General features: G+C 35.9%; 1 pseudogene; it reads right to left on the bottom strand.

Annotated features, from left to right (window-relative positions):
• Window positions 1–19,816: 19,816 nt before the first annotated feature.
• Window positions 19,817–20,213, bottom strand: LOC114495380 (annotated as a pseudogene).
• Between the last annotated feature and the right edge of the window lie 1,107 nt (window positions 20,214–21,320).

The following is a 21,320-nucleotide window of genomic DNA, read 5'->3' as shown; positions in this document are numbered from 1 at the left end:
CAAGAATAAAGACATTGACTGAGTTGCGAGCCCTACATTGTTTCCAGTCTTTTCAGATGGATGGCTGGCATGGAGATAAACTGTGTCATATCCCAGTGTCAGCCTTCTTGGCTGGCATAATTGCCACAATCTGTGGGTCCTACTGCTCATTGTACACATTTTCTTTAAAGCTTAGTAATAGTATAATCCACGTGGTTTGAAATCTAAAATAATTACTTTCAATGTGCTTTTTCTTTACTAATGTTACTGCATATTCATAGGTGTTACCTCTATTAAATGGTAAGAACAATTAATACAGGTTTGGACAAATATTTGTATATTCTGATCATTCATTTCTGTCATTGTAATCTTTGTTGTTAAAAATGATAATAAGGTTCTGTAAAATTTTATAATGCTATAAATTCTGTTTAAATTGTGAACTGTTTACTTTCTTCTCAGACCATTGCAAATTTGAGATTTGTCAGGGGAGGGTGATATATTCATGAATCCTTTAATTTTTACAGAACACAAAACTTATTTTTCTCTATCAATTATTTAACACATTAAACATTTAATTAGATGCTAAAGAGAAAAGGTTTTCCTAAAACAATACACTTAATGTTAAAAAATATAGTCATTAAAAGATCTATTGTGATATTTGATAAATATTTTCTTTTATTTCAGACATTAACTCTGACATGTATAGTTTCACTATTTTATCTTACCATTGTTTCTAAACCCAGTGGATTGATTTTGCAACATGGTGCCTGCCAGTATGCCTGTACAATCATCAATAAGTGTCCCAATGAACCCAAATTGTTTCTCATGCCTTTATTTCTCTTTTCTTAAAAAAAGTGCTGTTTTAACAATTAGACTTTATATATAGTATTGTAAATTATTCTTCAATGAATTATTTTATTTTATTTTATTATTTGTTTATTTTTAATCCTCATCAAGGATATGTTTTATTGATTTTAGAGAGAGAAGAAGGGGGAAGAGAGAGAGAGAAAAAAGACATTGATGCGAGAGAGAAACATCTGTCAGCTGCCTCCTATATAAGCCCTGCCTGGGGTCAAACCCACACCTTAGGTATGTGCCCTGATCAGGAATTGAATCTTCACACTTTTGGTGTTCAGGATGATGCTCCAACCAACTGAGCCACGCAATCAGCACTTCCATAAACTATTTTGTATGTTTAAATTAGGTTACAATTAAATTTATTTTATTATACCATCCATAGTTGATTAAAAAGAGTCAGATATTTCTAGTAAGCAAATTATATATATATATATATATATATATATATATATATATATATATGACAGGTTACTATTTAATGGAAGTGCATGACAAATTTAATTTTGAAAATTTTATTTAGAATTTTATAGCTTTTCCAGAATTTCTAAGTAGCACAGCCTTGTCATTGCTAGTCAAAATAGGTGGAGTTGCTAAAGCTGTGGTTTTATAGCATTTTGCATAACATTGGGAAAACAATAATAATTCACATAATTTAAATACCATGTTTTTCAGACTATAAGACATACTTTTTTACCACTTGTTTTGCTTCTATTTTTTTTTCCTGCATCTGGGGTCCATACTGTAAGACACACCTAGGTTTTAGAGGAGGAAAATAGGGAAAAAATTTTTGAAGCAAAAAACGTGGTAAAAAAGTGTGTCTTATAGTCTGAAAAATATGGTACTTAACAGTCAAGCTATTATATTTGTAATAACATATTTGTAGTAGTTAAATCATTGCCACCCCACTTTGGGGCTTAAATAGTCAGTGTCACATTTGAACTACAGGTAGTCAAACCCTTAAACTTTTTGAGACTTATTACTGCCTGTTAACTGTTCATAATTACAGGAAACAATCTGTAGCTAAGGTAACAAGGAAGAGAAAATGAATAGTGTAATAATAAGAAATCATGTATTTTATATCTCCATTTACCACAACACACGGTGTTGGTGGTGCTCCTGTGGGTACCAGATTGTAAACGTGCTTTGACCTTCTTTTGGTTACTGCACTGAGAACGGTAATTTCAAAAGAACATATAAATTCTCCAAAATCCTTTTCGCAAAGACAGTTGTAACTTATGTTTCTATAATGATGGTTAGTTAAAGTCTGTAATTTTGGACCTATTTCACTGGACAATCAGTTTAGACATAGTCAAATGTAGCATTGATCTTAGGAGAGGTAAAACTATAAAAACATTATTTTTGTAATGTTCCAAGTCTCTGCTGAATTTAGTGGGTTGATAAGATTTATGTGGTATTGGTATGGTTTTTGCAATATTTAGATAGAAGATGTATGTATATAGTATTATTAGTTCATTTTTAAATGTAAAATACTGGTCTACAAGTAAAGTGATGGAACACTCAAACAGCTTCTATTGTTAGAGAATCATCACTTAGTTAAACAGACGCATAACTTTAAACTCTTTTGACACTGTAGATTTCAATGTGTATACCATTCTGCATTTCTAAAAGTAAAACTTCCCAAAACAAATCTATTTGCTGCAGTATATATGTACAATAATATTTTGAAATAATAACAGTTTTGCTTTTCTTTTCATGATATATTTTCTTGCTACTGTGAAACCCTACCCTTTTTTTTTAAGATTTTATTTATTTATTTTTTAGAGAGGGGAGGGAGAGAGAGAGAGAGAGAGGGAGGGAGAGAAACATCAATGTGTGGTTGCTGGGGGTTATGGCCTGCAACCCAGGAATGTGCCCTGGCTTGGAATCGAACCTGGGACACTTTGGTTCCCAGCCCACGCTCAATCCACTGAGCTATGCCAGCCAGGGCTAAACCCTACCCATTAACTTAGTGGCATCTCTTGCTTGGGCGATTGCTGGTAGGATATTGGGGATTACAACTGAAAGCAAAGTAATCAACCAGGTTTCTTAAGAGATTACCTCAAAAACTCATAGCTCATACTATAGTCTTAAACCACGGTATTTTTGAAGTTCAATAGCTGATCTATTTGAAAGAACTTTTGATGTTTCATCACAGTTTTCTATTTTTATTTTTCTTCAAAACAAACAGTTTATACCATAAAAATCAAGTGAAAAAAATAATTGGTGGCATAAGAGAAATTTCTTATTTCAAACAAGATACAGCTGTATAGTATAAAATGACATGAAATTTTCAAAAGAAAATTAGATAATTTTGAAGGCCACAAAGGATGACCTGACCCTGTCACACTGGTTACTCAAGCTGCCTACGTTGGTCAGGATTGGATGACAAAAGACCAATAGTTCAAGAGGAACCTAATTTCAGAAGGTTTGATGATTTATTTTCTTACATTGGAGACTAAGGAGCAAGCTCCAAGAGTAAATGTCAGGACGTGAATCTGCTGGAGAGATTCTTACTGCTCTCCAAGTCTTTTTGTAGGAAATTGAATGTTTCTTTATTTTTACCACAAGAAGACAGAGTTAACTAAGTGCTGTATACTTGGAGTGAGAAGGGAGTAGAATGCCTAAATGTTCACAGTGATAGACGGCACAAAAGCCAAATTCTGAAAAATGAAAGTAAGAGTTCATGATGAAAGTCAGTGAGAATTACGTACCACAGTAGAAACTAAGGAGATGCTTTTTGATGACAGACTGAGCAACCTTTTCTTTATATGAGAATATGTGAGCCTTTGACTGACCTTCCCTGCTTATCCTTCCAGATCTATTTGTTTCTGCCTTTCTTTGAACCTAGAGGCTTGGTGTGTGAACTGCTGCATTTGGGCAGGCTCTACTGCCATCTGAATCATGGTTGGGTTTGGACACTAAGAAGCATGACAAGAGATAAGAGTCACAAGGAAACAATAGGTGAGGTAATTTATTATATATTCCACTTATCCCTTTCATATTTCACCCCACTCTCTCTGTTCCTGCAAAGAAAAATTTTGGCAGTGGCCACCTTTTTCTCCATGACATATGACTATCCCTTTTCCCTGAGCTCCAGATATTGCCTTTCCTGTTGGCTATTTAGGTATAGGGTTGTAACAACTTCCTCTTTGCCATCCCTTACTGATACCTCTCAACTTTGCCCATATTTCTGTAAATAATCCTGTCTTCAAACTCTCTTTGAGTACTTCTTTGAGTGTGTAATTTATTACCTGATATTGAGTTTAGAACACCCTCAGGAAAGAGTGAGAGAAAAAGATGGAGGTAGAAATTACTGAACTCCAGATTGACTATTTACTCAGAAAACCATGAGAAATCATGGGTTTTCTTTGAGGCAGTAGATACTTTTCCACTAATACAAGACATGCAGTACAAAAAAAAGTAAAATTCTGTTAAATACATAAAATATTTCTCATTTTGTATACTTGAATTTGAGGCCTTTAAAATTCAGCCTACTACATATAAAAATATTATTTTTCAATTTTCTTTTGGAAGTCATACAAATAAATTTTGACTCATTCCAAAGGACATTATTATTTTTTTAAGATTTTATTTTTATTTATTTTTAGAGAGGAAGGGGAGGGAGATAGAGAAAGAGAGAGAAAGATCAATGTGCGGTTGCTGGGGGTCATGGCCTGCAACCCAGGCATGTGCCCTGACTGGGAATTGAACCTGCGTCATTTGGTTCGCAGCCCGTGCTCAATCCACTGAGCTACGCCAGCCAGGGCCAAAGGACATTATTTTTAAAGGAATTCACCATATTATTTTTAAGTCTTAAAATTGAACATTAGTCTCAAATGTAGTTAGACAAGTGAAGAAATACTCAAAAAACAAATAAACACAACCCACCAGGGAACAAGAGACAGTAAAACAATCCACACATTCACAACAATACATTTCCAATCTCATTAGATTTAAGGAGCAAAGTGAAGAAGTAGTTCTACTCAGACTTGGGGACCAACATTATTTGGTAGAAATTACAGTATATTCATACTAACTCAGAAGCACATTCTCTCTATGTAATATTGCTTCTCAAATTTGGTGTATATAAAATTTATATGGGCAATTGGCAAAATGCAGACTCCTAGGGCTCGCCTACAGAGATTCTGATTTAGAGGAATCTGATGCAGTGTTATTAGGCTTAGGAATATGTATTTTTAACAAATATCTTTGATAATTAAAAATACATAGTCCATTTTGCTGAGAGTTTTTATCATAAACAGGTGCTAGATTTTATCAAACGCTTTTTCTGTATCTATTGATGTGATCACGGAGCTTTTATCCTTATTTAGTTTTGTGGTAAATTTATTGATTTACAGATTTTGTACCAAATATGCATCCCTAGAGTACATCCCACTTAATCATGGGGTATGATCTTTTTAATGTACTGTTGGATCCAGTTTGCTAATACTTTGCTGAAGATTTTAGCATCTGTTTATCAGGAATATTGGGCTGTAATTTTTTTCTTTTTATTATTTTGATCTGGTTTTGGAATTAGGGTAATCTCAGTCTCCTAAAATAAGCTTGGGAATTGTCCTTCATTTTGAATTTTCTGGAACAGTTTGAGAAGTTTAGATGTTAGTTTTTCTTTGAATGTTTGGTAAAATTCACCTGTGAAGCCATCAGTCCAGGAGATTTGTTTTTTGGGAGCTTTTTGATTACCGGTTCAATTTCACTAGGTGTAATCTGCCTATTCAGACTCTCTGATTCTTCCTAATTCAGTTTTGCAAGTAAGATTGTGTGTTTCTAGGAATGTATCTATTTCTTTCATATTGTCCAACTTGTTGACATACAGTCATTCATAATATTTTCTTACAAACTTTTGTATTTCTTGGTGTCAATTTTTACTTCTCTTTCATTTCTGGTTTTATTTATTTGTGTCCTCTCTCTTGTTATTTTGATGACTCTGGTTAAAGGTTTGTCGGATTTTCAAAGAACCAGCTCTTGGTTACATTGATCTTTTGTATTGTTTCTTTACATTCTCTTTTGTTTATTTCTGCTCTTATCTCTATTATTTCCTTGCTTCTTCTCACTTTGGGCTTTGCTGGGTTTTTTTAACATTTTTTTATTGTTGTTCAAGTACAGTTTTCTGCCTTTTCCCCCACCCTTCCCCAAAAACCCAGCCCTCCCCACCCCCCTCTCCTGTTTCCACCTCCCACCTTGTTATTATCCATGTGCCCTTTATAATTGCTCCTATAAACCCTTCACCCTTTTCCCCCATTATCCCCTCAGCTCTCCCCTCTGGTCACAGTCACCCTGTTCTCAATCTCAGTGTCTTTACCAATACTTTACTTGCTTGTTCATTTTGTTGATTAGGTTCCTTTTAATAGTGAGATTAGCCCTGGCTGGTGTAGCTCAGTGGATTGAACGTGGGCTATGAACCAAAGCATCACAGGTTCGATTCCCAGTCAGGGCACATGCCTGGGTTGCAGGCCATGGTCCCCAGCAACCGCACCTTGATGTTTCTCTCTCTCTCTCTCTCTCTTTCTCCCTCCCTTCCCTCTCTAAAAATAAGTAAATAAAATATTTTTAAAAATAGTGAGATTATATGGTATTTGTCTTTCACTGCTTGGCTTATTTCACTTAGCATAATGCTCTCCAGTTCCATCCATGCTGTCGCAAAGGGTAGGTGCTCCTTTTTTTCTGCTGCACAGAATTTCATTGTGTAAATGTACCATAGTTTTTTGATCCATTCATTTACTGATGGGTATTTAGGTTGCTTTCAGCACTTGGCTATTGTAAATTGTGCTGCTATGAACATTGGGGAGCAGAGATTCTTTTGGATTGGTGTTTCAGGGTTCTTAGGATATAATTCTAGCAGTGGAATTGCCAGGTCAAAAGGCAGCTCCATTTTTAGTTTCCTGAGGAAATTCCATACTGTTTTCCATAGTGTTGTACCAGTCTGCAATCCCACCAACAGTGCACTAGGGTTCCCTTTTCTCTACAACCTCTCCAACACTTGTTGTTTGTTGCTTTGTTTATGGTGGCCATTCTGACCAGTGTGAAGTGGCATCTCATTGTGGTTTTAATTTGCATCTTTCTGATAGCTAGTGATACTGAGCGTCTTTTCATGTGTCTCTGGATCCTCTGTATATCCTCCTTGGAGAAGTGTCTGTTCAAGTCCTTTGCCCATTTTTTTAATTGAGTTGCTTGTTTTGTTAGAAGGGAGTTGTGTGAGTTCTTCATATATTTTGGAGATCAAACCCTTGTTTGAGGTATCATTTGCAAATATGTTTTCTCATACAGTTGGTTCTTTTTTTAATGCTGTTTTCTTTAGCTCTACAGAAGCTTTTTATTTTGATAAGATCCCATTTGTTTATTCTTTCCTTTATGTCCCTTGCTCTAGGGGACATATCAGCGAAAATATTGCTGTATGGAATGCTGAGATATTTCTGCCTATCTTCTCCTCTAGGACTTTAATAGTGTAATGACTTATATTTAACTCTTTTATCCACCTTGAATTTATTTTTGTGTATGGTGTAAGTTGGTGGTCAAGTCTCATTTTTTTTGCCTGTAGCTGTCCAGCTCTTCCAACACCATTTGTTAAAGAGGCTATTTTTTGCTCCATTTTATGCTTCTTCCCCCATTGTCAAATATTAATTGACCATAGAGACTTGGGTTTATTTCTAGGCTCTCCATTCTGTTCCATTGGTCTATGTGTCTGTTCTTATGTTAGTACCAGACTGTTTTGATTATAGTGGCTTTTTAATACTGTTTGGTATCAGGTAATCTGATCCCTCTTACTTTGTTCTTGTTTCTCAGAATTGGTGCAGCTATTCGGGATCATTTATGCTTCCATATAAATTTTGCAAGTGTTTGTTCTATATCTGTGAAATATGCCATTGGTACTTTAATAGGTATTGCACTGAATCTATAAATTTCTTTGGGTAGTATGGACATTTTCATGATGTTAATTAACACATGATGTTAATGTGTTGCTGGATGTGGTTTGCCAATATTTTGATGAGGATTTTAGCATCTATGTTCTTCAGTGATATTGGCCTGAAGTTTTCTTTCTGTGTTGTGTCTTTATCTGGTGTGGGGATTAGGATGATGCTGGCTTAATAAAAAGAGTTTGGGAGTCTTCCGTAACTTGGATTTTTTTGAATAGTATGTGAAGGATAGGGGTTAGCTCTTCCTTAAAAGCTTTCTAGAATTCTCCTGTGATACTATCTGGTCCAGGGCTTTTGTGTGTCAGGAGTTTTTTCATTACTGCTTCAATTTCATGTGCTGTTATTGGTCTGTTCAGGCTTCCTGCTTCTTCTTCATTGAGTTTTGGAAAATTATATTTTTCTAGAAATTTGTCCATTTCATCTAGGTTTTCAGATTTCTTGGCATATAGTTCTTTGTAGTGATTTACTACAATCCTTTGCATTTCTGTGGTATCAATTGTAATCTCTTTTCTTTCATTTCTGATTGTGTTTATTTGGGTCTTCTTTTTTCTTGATGAGTCTGCTTAAAGGCTTGTCAGCTTTGCTTATCTTTTCAAAGAACCAGCTATTGGATTTATTGATCCTTAAAATTGTGCTTTTAGTCTCTACATCATTTAATTCTGCTCTGATCTTGGTTATTTCCTTCCTTCTACTTTCTCTAGGCTATCTTTGTTGTTGTTCTTTTAGTTCTTGTAGTTGTAGGGTTAGGTTTTTTATTTGAAATGTTTCTACCTTTTTTAGGTAGGCCTGTATTACTATGAACTTCCCTCTCAGGACTGCCTTCTCTGTGTCCCATAAGATTTGGGTTGTTGTGAAACAACATTTGTTTCCAGAAACTTTTTGATTTCTCCTTGTTCTTATTCTTGATCTATTCATTATTTAATAGCATGATATTCAATCTCCATGAGTTTGATTTTTTTTTTAGTTTTTTCTTTGAGGTTGTTTTTTCATTTCTGACCCTTGTGATCAGAGAAAATGGTCAATATGATTTCAGTTTGCTTGAATTTTTTGAGGATTGTTTAGTGTACTATCATATGGTCTGTCTTTGAAAGCGTTCCATATGCATTTGAAAAGAATGTGCATTTTGCTTTTTGGGGGTTGAAAGGCTCTCTCTATATAGATCAGTTAAGTTCATTTGATCTAGGATATTGTTCAATGCCACAATATCTTTGTTGACATTTTGTTTGGAAGATCTATCCATTTTTGACAATGAGGTGTTGAAATCCCCTACTATAACTATGTTACTGTCAATATCTTTCTTGAAGTCCATCAAGATTTTCTTTATGTGTTTGGGTGCTCCTATGCTGGGTGCATATATATTCACAATGTTCATTTCTTCTTGATGCATTCTTCCCTTGAGTATTATGAAGGGACTTTCTGGCTCTATTTTTATGGCCCCTTTTTTGAAGTCTATTTTGTCTGATATGAGTATTACTACCCAGGCTTTTTTTCCCTGTCTGTTTGCTTGGAATATTTGTTTCCAGCTCTTCATTTTCAGTCTCTGTAGGTCTTCTGTCCTGAGGTGGGTCTCTTGTAGGCAGCATATATGTGGGTCATGCTTTCTTATCCATTCAGCTATTCTATGTCTTTTGATTGGAGCATTTAATCCATTTATATTTAAGGTTATTTTTGATAGGTACTTATTTTTTGCCATTTTTTTCATACTTGTGTTCCTCTCTCTCTCACTCTTTTCCTTCACTTTCTTAAAGAGTCCCTTTAGCATCTCTTGCAGAGCTGGTTTGTTGGAAGTGTATTCTTTTACATTTCTTTTGTCTAGGGAGCTTCTTATTTGGCCTTCCACTTTAATTGAGAGCCTTGCTGGGTAGAGTAATTTTGGTTGTAGGCCTCAGGTTTTCATTACTTGGAATATTTCTTGCCATTCACTTTTGGCTTGGAGTATTTCCATTGGGAAGTCAGCTGCTAGCCTTATTGGGGCTCCCTTGTATGTAACTTCCTGTTTCTCCCATGCTGCCTTGAAGATTCTTTCTTTGTCTTGGAATTTTGCCATTTTAATTATGATGTGTCTTGAAGTGGGCATCTTTGGGTTCCTCGTGATTGGGACTCTCTGTGTTTCTTGGATTTATGTGACTTTCTCTCATCAAATTAGGAAAGTTTTCCATCATTCCTTTTTCAGAGATTTTCTACACCTTTCTCTTCTTCTTCTCCTTCTGGTATCCCTATTATACAGATATTGCTACGTTTCATGTTGTCTTGCAGCTCCCTTACCCTCTGTTCACTGTTTCTGAGTCTCTTTTCCTTTTCTTGCTCTACCTTTTTTCTACCTTGTCCTATAGCTCACTGATTTGATCCTCTGCTTCATTAAGCCTGCTTGTAATTCCTTCAAATGTTTTTTTTTTTTTTATTTCTGAGACCTTATTGTTCATTTCTTCTTGATTTTTGTCTATAGTTTCTATTTCTTTTTTCATGCCGATCTTGTTCTCAATCAGTTCCATGTAGTTGTCTGTGAGTTCCTTGAGCATCTTATATAACAATTAATTTGAATTCTATATCAGATAGTTTGGTTACCTCCATTTCATTTAGCTCTTTTAGTGGAGAGTCTTCCATTCCTTTTGATTCTATGTTCTTTTTTTGTCTCCCCATTTTAGGTGACTTTTTTGGTTTGTCTCTGTGCTTCCTGCTGTTTCACTTTGCTAGCTGTCTTTGTAGGGCGAACTTCTCTGGTAGGAATTCTGTGAGGTTCAGTGGTGTGGTCTCTTTGATCTCCTTGTCTGGATGCTCTAGCTTTGCCGTTTCATTTGTTTGTATGGGCTGTCTTGTTGTACTTGGGTTTTTACCTTTTGGTGGTTCCTTTGTTGGTGGTTTTTCTCCTTCAGCAGTTATACTGATATTCACAGCTCCCACCTATTCTTGTATGTGATCATTGGCAGGAGGTAGGCAAAATGGATTGAGACAGCAGGAGAGTATTTTATGGGATTTAAAGTGCCAGCAAGTAGAGAGGTGATAGGAGATTCTTTGAATAAGTATATTGTTAACTGTGATATTTCACCCAACTAGCCACTTTTTATAACAGCTGAAAAAGCAATAAAAATCTTGTTAGAGAGGAGGATGATTGTGAGCTCAATCCAGAAAACAGAACACTTGTGCAAGGTTAGATGATGAGATATAATGAGATTAAAGGATAGAAAGTAGGCATAATCTGAGAGAGAATAGAGTTAACCCCAACAGTAATAATGCTCAGGATTAAAGTAAAGTGGGCTAAGATCAGGGAGGGTTGCTATATAGTATGTACAATTGTATGGAACCACAGTTATTTACAATAGAACTGGAACAATAATAATATGACAAGAAATATATGATTTGGATAACCAGAATAGAAACTATTAAATCAAGATATGTGTGTTATTGGGACACAGGTGAAGTGAAAGAAGGAAAATTAAAATACAATAAAGAGAGAATAAGGAAAACCAGTTGAACAATGCAATTAAACAGGAAAATAAAATGAGGAAAACTAAACATAGGAAGAGAAATAAAAAAAAATACTAATAAAATAAGAGTGGTAAAAATAATGACAAGATAATAATAATATACATACACAATAAAATGCCAGCTCTGTGGGATAGCAAAGTGACATTTGTCTCAGTTTCTCAGTTTTGGGGGTTAGCCTTGTGCTCCCCCTTTTGATCTGTCTCCAGACCCTTCATAACTCCATGTCTTATTGTCTCAATTAGGGGAAGAAGAAAAAGGGAAAAAAGAGGATCAAAAAGAAAAAAAAAAGATAATAATAAACTTCCTGCTGACTTTAAACTTATTCAGCGAGTTCTGCTGGTCTTTCTAGATGCCACAGGGAGAGGGGGGGGCTGGTCTTCGCTTTTTTCCCTTACTGTGGTTTTGTGAGGATGGGAACCAGGTCTGAGTTGTAATGTTCACAGTTTCCCAGCCTCCAGCCCAGGTCCTCTGTGAGCTGCCAGGTTCACATTAGCCACTTAGCTGTGCACAGTGTGAGTCAATCTCTGGCACAGAGCCGGAGACAAGTGCAGCGTATGTTTCTGCTCAGCCACTCACTCTGGGCGAGCAGTATGAGACAAGCAGGGCTCATGGTTATGCTCAACTACTATCTCAGGACATGCAGTGAGAGACTAGCAGCGTGCACGGTTCCCCTCCACCACTCACTCTAGGCATGCACAGCTAAAGTCTCCCTCAGAGTGTGCCAGCCACCTGCCACTCTTAACAAGTGCATGGCTTTTCACACAGCCCAACTTTCTAACCAGTCTGGAGACTATCAGAGTCAGGGTCCAACACGGCCCAACTCCTCCCTTCTCCAGTTGTTGCCTAGCACCCCAATTTCACTGGTGCCTGTGTCCACCGCCCCAGTGGATATGTACCGTCTCTGCGTGCCTCCCACTTTGTCTCTATTCACCCCAGCAACTTCCAGTGCTCAGGTTCCTCCTGGTGCCAGGTTGCCCTCGCTGCTCTGGTTGAGGGAGGGGGCTGGTGATCTAACTCATTTCTCTGTGTCCTGCAGTAGGCACCAGACCAGGGGCCACAGCAGCCTTGGTCCCTGCACAGATCCCAGGGACCTTACCGTCCTACTGCAGTCTCCTTACCATTTGTTTTTCAATGTCTTCTGCAATGTTTTGCCTCCACACTTCGTATAAGCTGGGATTCTGTTGGCTGTTCACTCTGTTCCTTAGAAGATTGGCTAGGTGTTCCAACTGGGTACAGAGAGAACTGGGCTCCACTCCCACCTACCTCACTGCCATCTTCTCCTCTCCTGTGTTTTTGTTGTTTTTAGCTCCTTTAACTGTAAAGTTAGGTTGTTTATTTGAGAATTTTCTTGTTTCTTGAGATAGGCCTGTAATGCTAAGAATTTTCCTCTTAGGACTGCTTTTTCTGAGTCCCATAGATTTTGGGTTGTTGTGTTTGAATTTTCATTTGTTCCAAGGTATCATCTGATTTAGTCCTTGAAATCAGTGTTAATCCATTCATTGTTTAGTAACATGTTATTTTACCTCCATGTCTTTGTGTGTTTTTTTTAGCTTTTTTTCTTCTGATTGATTTCTAATAGTTTCACATTATGTTCAGAGAAGATGCTTGATATGATTTCAGTTTTCTTAAATGTGCTGAGATTTGTTTTGTGTTCTAACATGTGGCCTGTCCTAGAAAATTTTCCATGTGCATTTGAAAAGAATGCATATTCAGCTGCTTTGAGGTGAAATGCTCTGAAGATAATGATTAAATCTATGAGTTCTAATCTGTCATTTAAGGTCACCATTTTCTTATTGATTTTCTGTCTAGAAGATCTATTCATTGATGTCAATAAGGTGTTAAAACCTCCTACAATGGCTTTATTACTGTTGATTTCTCCCTTTATGTTCATTAAGATTTGTTTTACATATTTAGGTGCTCTTAAGTTTTGTGCATAAATGTTTATAAGGGTTATATCCTCTATGCTACAAGGTCATAGTAACCAAAACAAGACGGCACTGGCATAAAAACATATATGTTGATCAATGGAACAGAATAGAACCCAGAAATAAAATCACTAGTTTATGGTCAATATTTAACAAAGAAGGCAAGAATATGTGATAGGGTAAAGGTAGTCTGTTCAATAAATAGTGTTGAGAATATGGGTCAGATATATGTAAAAAAAGTGAAAGTAGACTATCTTCTTACATAATACAGAAGAATAAAATAAAAATGGATTAAATACTTAAATGTTAGACTTGGAACCATAAAAATCCTAGAAGAAAATATAGGCAGTAAAATCTCGTATATTTCTTGTAGCAATATTTTTCCTGATATATTGCACTTGAAAAGGGAAACAAAAGAAAAATAAACAAATGGAGGTACACCAAGATAAAACTTTTTGCACAGCAAAGGAAGTCATCAACAAAATGAAAAGACTGCCTAAATAATGGGAGAATATATTCTTCAATGATACAAATGATAATGGATTAATATCCAAAATTTATAAAAGTCTATAAAACACCAAAAAAAGACACCAAAAAAAGACAAACAACCCAGTTTAAAAAATGCACAAAGATCAGAATATTCTCATCACATTCCATCAATCTCAAATTAAATATTAGTTTCTAAAGGTATATATGCTCATTGGGATTCTTTAGATTGCAAGTAATAGAGATAGACTCAGGTTAGATACTGAACTTCAGGATTTAGTATGTATTTACTATGGAGGGGTAAAAAGCAAAGAAAACTATTTTAATAGCTGCTTTTAACTTCTGAAAATGAAATTTTAAATCATTTTTTAGAATGTCATATCCAACATCAACTGTGGTAATCCAATAGAAGAGCTGCTAACCTAGCCTTTTTTATATTCTCATACATTCAGGTTTGCATCTCTGTTTCTTTATAGCCATATCATATGACTCAGTTTTTCATATTATCTCCTTTTCCATGTGCATTTTATCTCATTCTTTCCATGTCTGTATTTTCCTCAAATGACTCATTAATTATTAACTGTGAGTATACAGCTATTTATCTATTTTAGATTCAAAACTCCCTAAAAATGTTACAATCAAGTAAATCAGGCAGCATCCTATAGGAGACCTTTATTGAGCAGAAGTCTCAAATTTTTATAGATGCTTCAGTAGGAGTCACATTCCAAACATGACTTTGATTAAGATTGAACATCCCCATATTTCTTCATGTATTATTAATCGGCAGTTGTTCAAGTAATTTCAGCAGGTGACTTCTATCAATTTCATTCTGATATTTTTTAAATTTTCTCTCAAAATTATGGATATTATTAAACCTGTCTGCTAACCAAAACTGTTGTAGCCACCAACCAGCAGTGACTATGGAATGCTGCAGATGGCTTATCGAAACACAAGAATAACATACACATGGACAACTGAGTCCTGTGGAGAAATAGGGATGAAATGGCCACTCTCTTTAGTGGAGAACACCCCATTCTCCCGCCCGAGCAGGCCTTTATTGGATTTATTTACACAGGAATTCAGGTAAACCTCATTAATCATTGCCAGGAAGTAAGGATCAAACAATAGATAACAAAGAAGTCTGAGGGCCTATTTTGAGTCAGGGTCAGATAGCTAAAGAGCTGTAAAACTTTGAGGAACAAACTTACTTCTTGCTTGGACCCTTATCATTTCATTGAGAGCATTCTAAACAAAGCAGGTTTCACAGGATTTCACATATTCTTTCTTAGGCCTGATTGCCCGGGGAACCCACCCTTTCCAGTACAGGGCTGTACCACCCTCTGTCATTGTTTCAGTCTTAGGTGGAGCAAGGGAAGTAAGGCAGCCAGGAGATTAGGAGACTTTCTGGCAGACAATGAGGACTCAGGTTTTGTCAAAGCCGAGGGGCAAGGGTCCATTACCCCCTTTTGCTGTAGCCCCCAAAGTCCTTCCTTGGGGGCCTCCCATGTGATCTTGCCTGTCTTAGATCGTTCCCCTCTTGGGGAATCTTATCCATCATTGGCTAGCCGACCAAGCATTGGGGGCCAGTTATGGATGAAGTAAAAGGAGCAGAAGCAGAGCTCCTAAACCAGGGAGATAAGCTTTTGCCTCCTTGCTGGCTTAGGGTCCAAGGTCATTCCCTCAGCCTTAGCCTTGGTGGGGGTTACAGCTTCTGATACCAGGCAGGGTGGTTCCCAACACAAAACATTCACTATAAACACTGAATTAGTTGCTACTCAAATTTTTCTAATAATGGTGACCTCATGTAATCTGTTTGCCTATTCCACCATTGCAAATCATTCATTATTTAGAGGATCTTCTTTTAAAGGAGTAGCAAAACTGCTTCACTAAAACTTTAATAAAACACACCGATGATGGTTGAGATGATGGTTGAAAGATATATAGGACAGGTAAAATCTATTTTTTCTCCAACACAATAGCTACTCAAATATTTAAAACATCTATTGTGGCTTTTCTTAGTCTTTTCATTTTCTACTGAAATTCCCCAGCTTCTTTGATCTTTTCTCATGTGTGGAAGATTTCAGACACTTCACTCTTCTGAATACATGCTACTTTGCCAATGTCTCATTTACATTATGGTGAACTGTGTCATAGATGAAATGAATAACTTTCTTTATTTGGGCATGAGACTTTGATTAAGCAATTTACTATGGTGTCATGATAATATTTTCAGTGGCATGATTAGAGTGTTGACTCATGCTGAGCTTGTCATACCAACACAAACACAAGGCCTTTCTATTCAAAACTGCTATTAATATCAGGTTTTCTGTCTTTACCTACACAATTGATTGTTTTATCCCAAGTAGTAATGGTAGATATTGGCATGTGTCTAATTTCATAATATTGATTTGATTCTTTCATTTCTTTTTACAACAAAAATATGAAATGTTAAAGTTATTGAATCTTAGCACTTGGAAATTATTTAATTATATCTATAGGATTAAAATAAAGCAAAATGAACAAGATAATCTCTACATTCCAGAGTTAATTTACCTTCCTTATATATACAGTCTGTGGTTTCCTAATCTACTTCATTCTACATGAATGAATACTTGATATTATATAACTATAATTAGTGAGCTTAATTTGGTTCCACTTATTACCTGATATTTACAACATCTCTGGTGCATACAGCTGAAGTGATAGCTATCTTTCTGAAACTCAGAAATGAACTAATCCAGATGGACAGAAAGCACACTTGGGAAGGGATGAATAGGTTACAAAGGAGTATAGAAAATCTTCTACAGTGAGAGATATATTTGTTATCTTGATTGTGGTGAGGAATTCACAAGAGTAGCCTTATGTCAAGTTTATCAAGTTGTACTCTATAAATATGTGAAAATTATTGTATACCAACAATTTCTCCATAAAACTGAGAGATCCAAAGACCTTCATTCATGGCCATTATATCTATCAATATTATTGAATACGTAGTTAAATCTTAGAAATTTTAAAAACGTTTGTTAAGTTATCCATTTAAAAATAATGACAGCAATTTCATTATATGCTATCATTTTTACAATAATATTTTAAAGATGAAAATGTTAGTAAAAATAAGGATAGTGTTTTACAGTTTGCAAATGTCTCTTTACATTTGATAAAAGGAAACTGGGTTTTCATATGCTTTTACTTCAATCTATTCCTAGATCAAAATTTATTGATCAACTTTTTAAACTTCTTTTAAGTTTTTTTTTTTAGATTTATTTATTTATTTTTATAGAGAGAGGAAGGGAAGGAAAAAGAGAGGGAGAGAAACATCAATGTGGGGTTACCTCTTATGCACTCCCTACTGGGGACCTGACCCGCAATGCAGTATGTGCCCTGACTGGGAATCAAACCAACAATCCTTTTGTTCATAGGCCCATGCTCAATTCACTGAGTGACACCAGCCAGGGTTGCTTTATTGATCAATTTATCTCAAGAAAATACAGCTTTGCACAGATGCATAATTTTAAAAAGTGTGTGTTAGCCCTTAGTGGTGTAGCTCAGTGGACTGAGCGTGGGCTTCGAACCAAAAAGTTGCTGGTTCAATTCCCAGTCAGGGCACATGCCTGGGTTGTGGACCAAGTTCCCGGGGGAGGGCCACGTGGGAGTCAACTACACATTAATATTTCTCTCCTTCTCTTTCTCCCACCTTTCCCCTTTCTCTAAAAATAAATATATAAAATATTTTTAAAAAGAGTATTTTAAAAACCTTTACAGACCATTGTGTACATTCTTTGATGCTATATCAAAACTCAACAAGTGATAGTTTCTTAAAGTTACATTGCAACATAAAAATTTAAATTATATCAAGAAACTATATGCTATTACTTTAAAACCCATTTTATTATACACATCAAAGAGATTTTTACCCATAGATGAATGTGTCATGCATTGTAAATATAAAAAATATTAATTTTTCTCATTCTGCAGTGTTCCCAAAATTATGCCCCATTCATTTTACAATACCAAAATGACAAACTCCAATTTCATCTTGCAAACAAAGACTGTTTCTTCTCTGTAACACTATTGTTTTCTTATCCTTGAGATGATATTCTGATTCAATAAGTTAAAATATGTATGGTCATCCTGTTATGAGTAAACCTACAGTTTACCTTACAGTACAGTTATCTGTGTTTTGCTAGATAAAGAGTGTTTCAGTACAAAACATACACTCATCACATGCCTGCTATGAGATATGTGGCCTTCAAGATCTAAATTTCTTCATGTATATATTTGCAACCTTTTCAACATCTTATTTACTCCTCTCAGTGTCTTGAATTCAACTTGTTGGATTTGACTTCCCACTTATGCATTTATCCTATTCTGGGAAATTCTATATCATTTTGACCAGAAAACTCTTACTACCTACAAAAATGAGAGTATTAGCCATTACATGAGGTAAGCCTCCTTGAACATTCAGAATAAGATCTATAAGAGGTTCCTCTCATATATCCCCTGATCCTACAACTCTCTTGGCCTTTTTTTTATGAATTACAGAAAGGCAAGCTAGTAGGATGCAAAAAGACACATGGCTTGGCAACCAGATAGTAACTAATACAATGAGACCCAGGCATGTCTTTCTCTTACTGGACACAGACTCCATGGAGGAACAAGGCTGGGAGAGAAGAAATAACCACTATTTAACGTTCAGCCAGGGACCCTTGTAAGGGCACACTATGCAAAATCCTTTGTAGATGTCCTCATCCTTTTACAGCACTTTGCAGAGTACAAAAGCATGTCGCTAGGAAAACTATAAGCAGCTAGAGGGGAAAATCTCTATTTGTATTCTCAAGATACAGCACAGCATTTGACAATTGAGAAGTGCTCACCAAATGGGTATTGAGTGAGAAAATATTTGGTCAAACATGCCATGATGAAAAGCTATATACAAGAAAAAAATGACAGTCATCAAGGACATATCTTTGAGTTTTTGTCACGGTATATATGTATTTTCTTTTTACTGGCAAGTTCACCACATCATCCATCTTCACAGAATAAAATAGTATGGAAAGCTAACACATTAAAATGAAATTATTCATTGGAAAATGTTATATTTGTATTTTCAAAATAAAAGTGTAAATCAGAAAAAGCATACATAAAAATATTTAAATATTAATTTGGCTAGTGGCAGAAAGAGAGAAAAACAGCAATTTTCAGTCCTGCTCAAGATTAACAAGGTCCTGAGGAAGAGAGAAGCCGTGGAAAGAACGTTGACAGTTGTCCTTGACAACTGTGGGCAGGAGTCCAGCCTCAGTTACCTTCTGCACATGAATTTGGGCAAATTGCTTAAAAACTCTGATCCCAGTTTGTTATTTGTAAAATTAATGTGCATTTACTTCCATTGTACGGTTACTGTGAAAACTAAGAAAAGAAAAACAAATAGTGAAAACAAAATACCTACAACAGCATTTTGCAGAATGTAGGTACTACATATTTGTTAGTTTTTCATAATTATACATATTTTCATCATATTACTAAAAATAAGTCTTTATACAAAGAGCAAATGATTTTTAAACATGAAGTTCAAAATATAGAATTCTTCAATTTCTGTGATACCATTCTTCAAATTTGTCTTTTCGTATCAGTGACAGATATATGAAAAGTATACATTTTAACATATTTAAATCAATATACTTTTAAAAAATTGCATGGTATTTTTATCATTCTGTAGTGCATCTGCCTTCAAATAATCAAAATCATGACAAGTCGCAACTTAAAAAATTGGAATTTGTTTCACATTACATAAAATTTGAGAGGAGGCAGCCTAGTACTGATGAAGCTCAATATGCCTGAAAGAACAGGTATTCTTTTTTTTCTCACCCACCCTGTGCTTCGTGACACTCATCCTTGTGCTAGTGAATTCTGCGTGGCATCACATAGCTGCCCCTATCTTCAAAGTTGAGTATGAAATTTAATTTTTTGCATTTCAACATTTACAATACAGGAGGACAAGTGAATAGTGGATTAAGTAAATCTCTTGAGTTAGAACAAAGTATGCTACAGCAACTAATCGAACTACATTCATACATCTTCATGTAAATATATATATATATATATATATATATATATATTTAACAACTGAGTGAATTTATTAAAAAGATTGATTTAGGCATCTGCAAAGGTGACTTCAACATCGATTCCTGGCTCAATACTGGTGGAAGTAATCTGCTGAACAATCTCACAGGGGCTGTGCAAGTCAGTGAGTCGCTTGTGGATCCTCATCTGAAATCAATCCAAAGTCTTAGAACCCTTCCCACAGAGGGTTTTTCTTGTTGTGATTCTGAGTCTTGTTAGGCATCCAAACTGGTCCTTTCACTCTGAGATTCTTTTCCTTTGCATCTCTGGTCAAGTCAGCACACACATTCTCCAAAGACTTTAGTGCTGGCTCGTTAGAGTAATTCTGATTCGGTGAACCGCCTCTGGTTCCCACAGGTGTCTTTTTCGGTATCTTTAAAAGCCATGGCTTCTGTGCGGCTTCCTAGCTGACTTGTTCCTGGGCCAGAGCGAACGGCTGCGAGCCAGAAGACACGGGCTAAACAGCACTGAGCTGCAACTGTGGATGCGACTTCCTCAAAAAGCTCATGTAAATATTTGAGATTAAATTTAAACAGATTTACCAGTATTTTACAGTATACTTTTTTGCTCCAGTTATTTTTGTACTTTAACACTGAAAAATGTCAATTGCAAATATATACCCAGATACAAATAAACTATTAGAACGTTGTGAATTAACAAATATTTTAATAAGATTTTCATATGCAGAAATTTTTTGACATGGATATTAGATTTATTTTGCTAGACCTAATAATTCAAAATATTTTTAGTTTTCTTGAATTATCTTTATTTATAGCAATTACAAAACATCTTAAATACTTTAAATATTATTTAAAACAGGGGGTTGCAAGATGACAGCAGAGTTAGAGGATCTTTCTCATATCTCCTCGCAGAACCAAACTGGAAATAAAACTAAAGAGGTGATGAGCAACCCAAAATAAATAGCCAAAGACTACCTGAAAAAGAATTGTAACCAAAGACAGCCAGAAACGAACTAGAGACCAGTAGGAAGGGCGGGGACATGAAAGGGGATGGCCCTGTTCCCATGGGTGGCAGTCTGAGGTTACTGGCACAATTGTAGGAGCTCCCTACTGAGAGGAGAGAAGCCTGGACCCAAAACCAAGCTCCCAAGTATGGAGCTGCACCAGTGCTGGGATCAGCTGCCCACAAACATCCAGCAATGAAAGGCCATGTGGTTTTTGACTCTCGGGGGAGAGAGAGAGTCCTGGAGAAAAAAAACACTGTTTTCTTTTTCTTAAAGGAGCCAAAACATAGGTTTGTGTTCACAGCCATTCACCATGGGTTTGAGTGAGAGTCTGGAGTGGGAGACATTGGGGAGATATATCTCCCCACAGAGGAGCAGCTGTGGGGATTTCTGTGCCAAGATATACCTCTATCCTACAGCAGCCATCATTCTTGAGAAGAGCAAGCCCCTTTCAGAAGAAAAGCAATTATCCCACCCTGTGGGATACTGCTTACCCCACCCTCTGGAACCTTGCTTATTTCACCCTGAATCTCATTTTTGTTCTTTTGTTTTTGTTGTTATGTTTTATTT

The sequence above is a fragment of the Phyllostomus discolor genome, chromosome 4 (genome assembly GCF_004126475.2).
Source record: "Phyllostomus discolor isolate MPI-MPIP mPhyDis1 chromosome 4, mPhyDis1.pri.v3, whole genome shotgun sequence".
NCBI classification, from domain to species: Eukaryota; Metazoa; Chordata; class Mammalia; order Chiroptera; family Phyllostomidae; genus Phyllostomus; species Phyllostomus discolor.
This window is presented reverse-complemented; position numbering and strand designations above follow the sequence as displayed.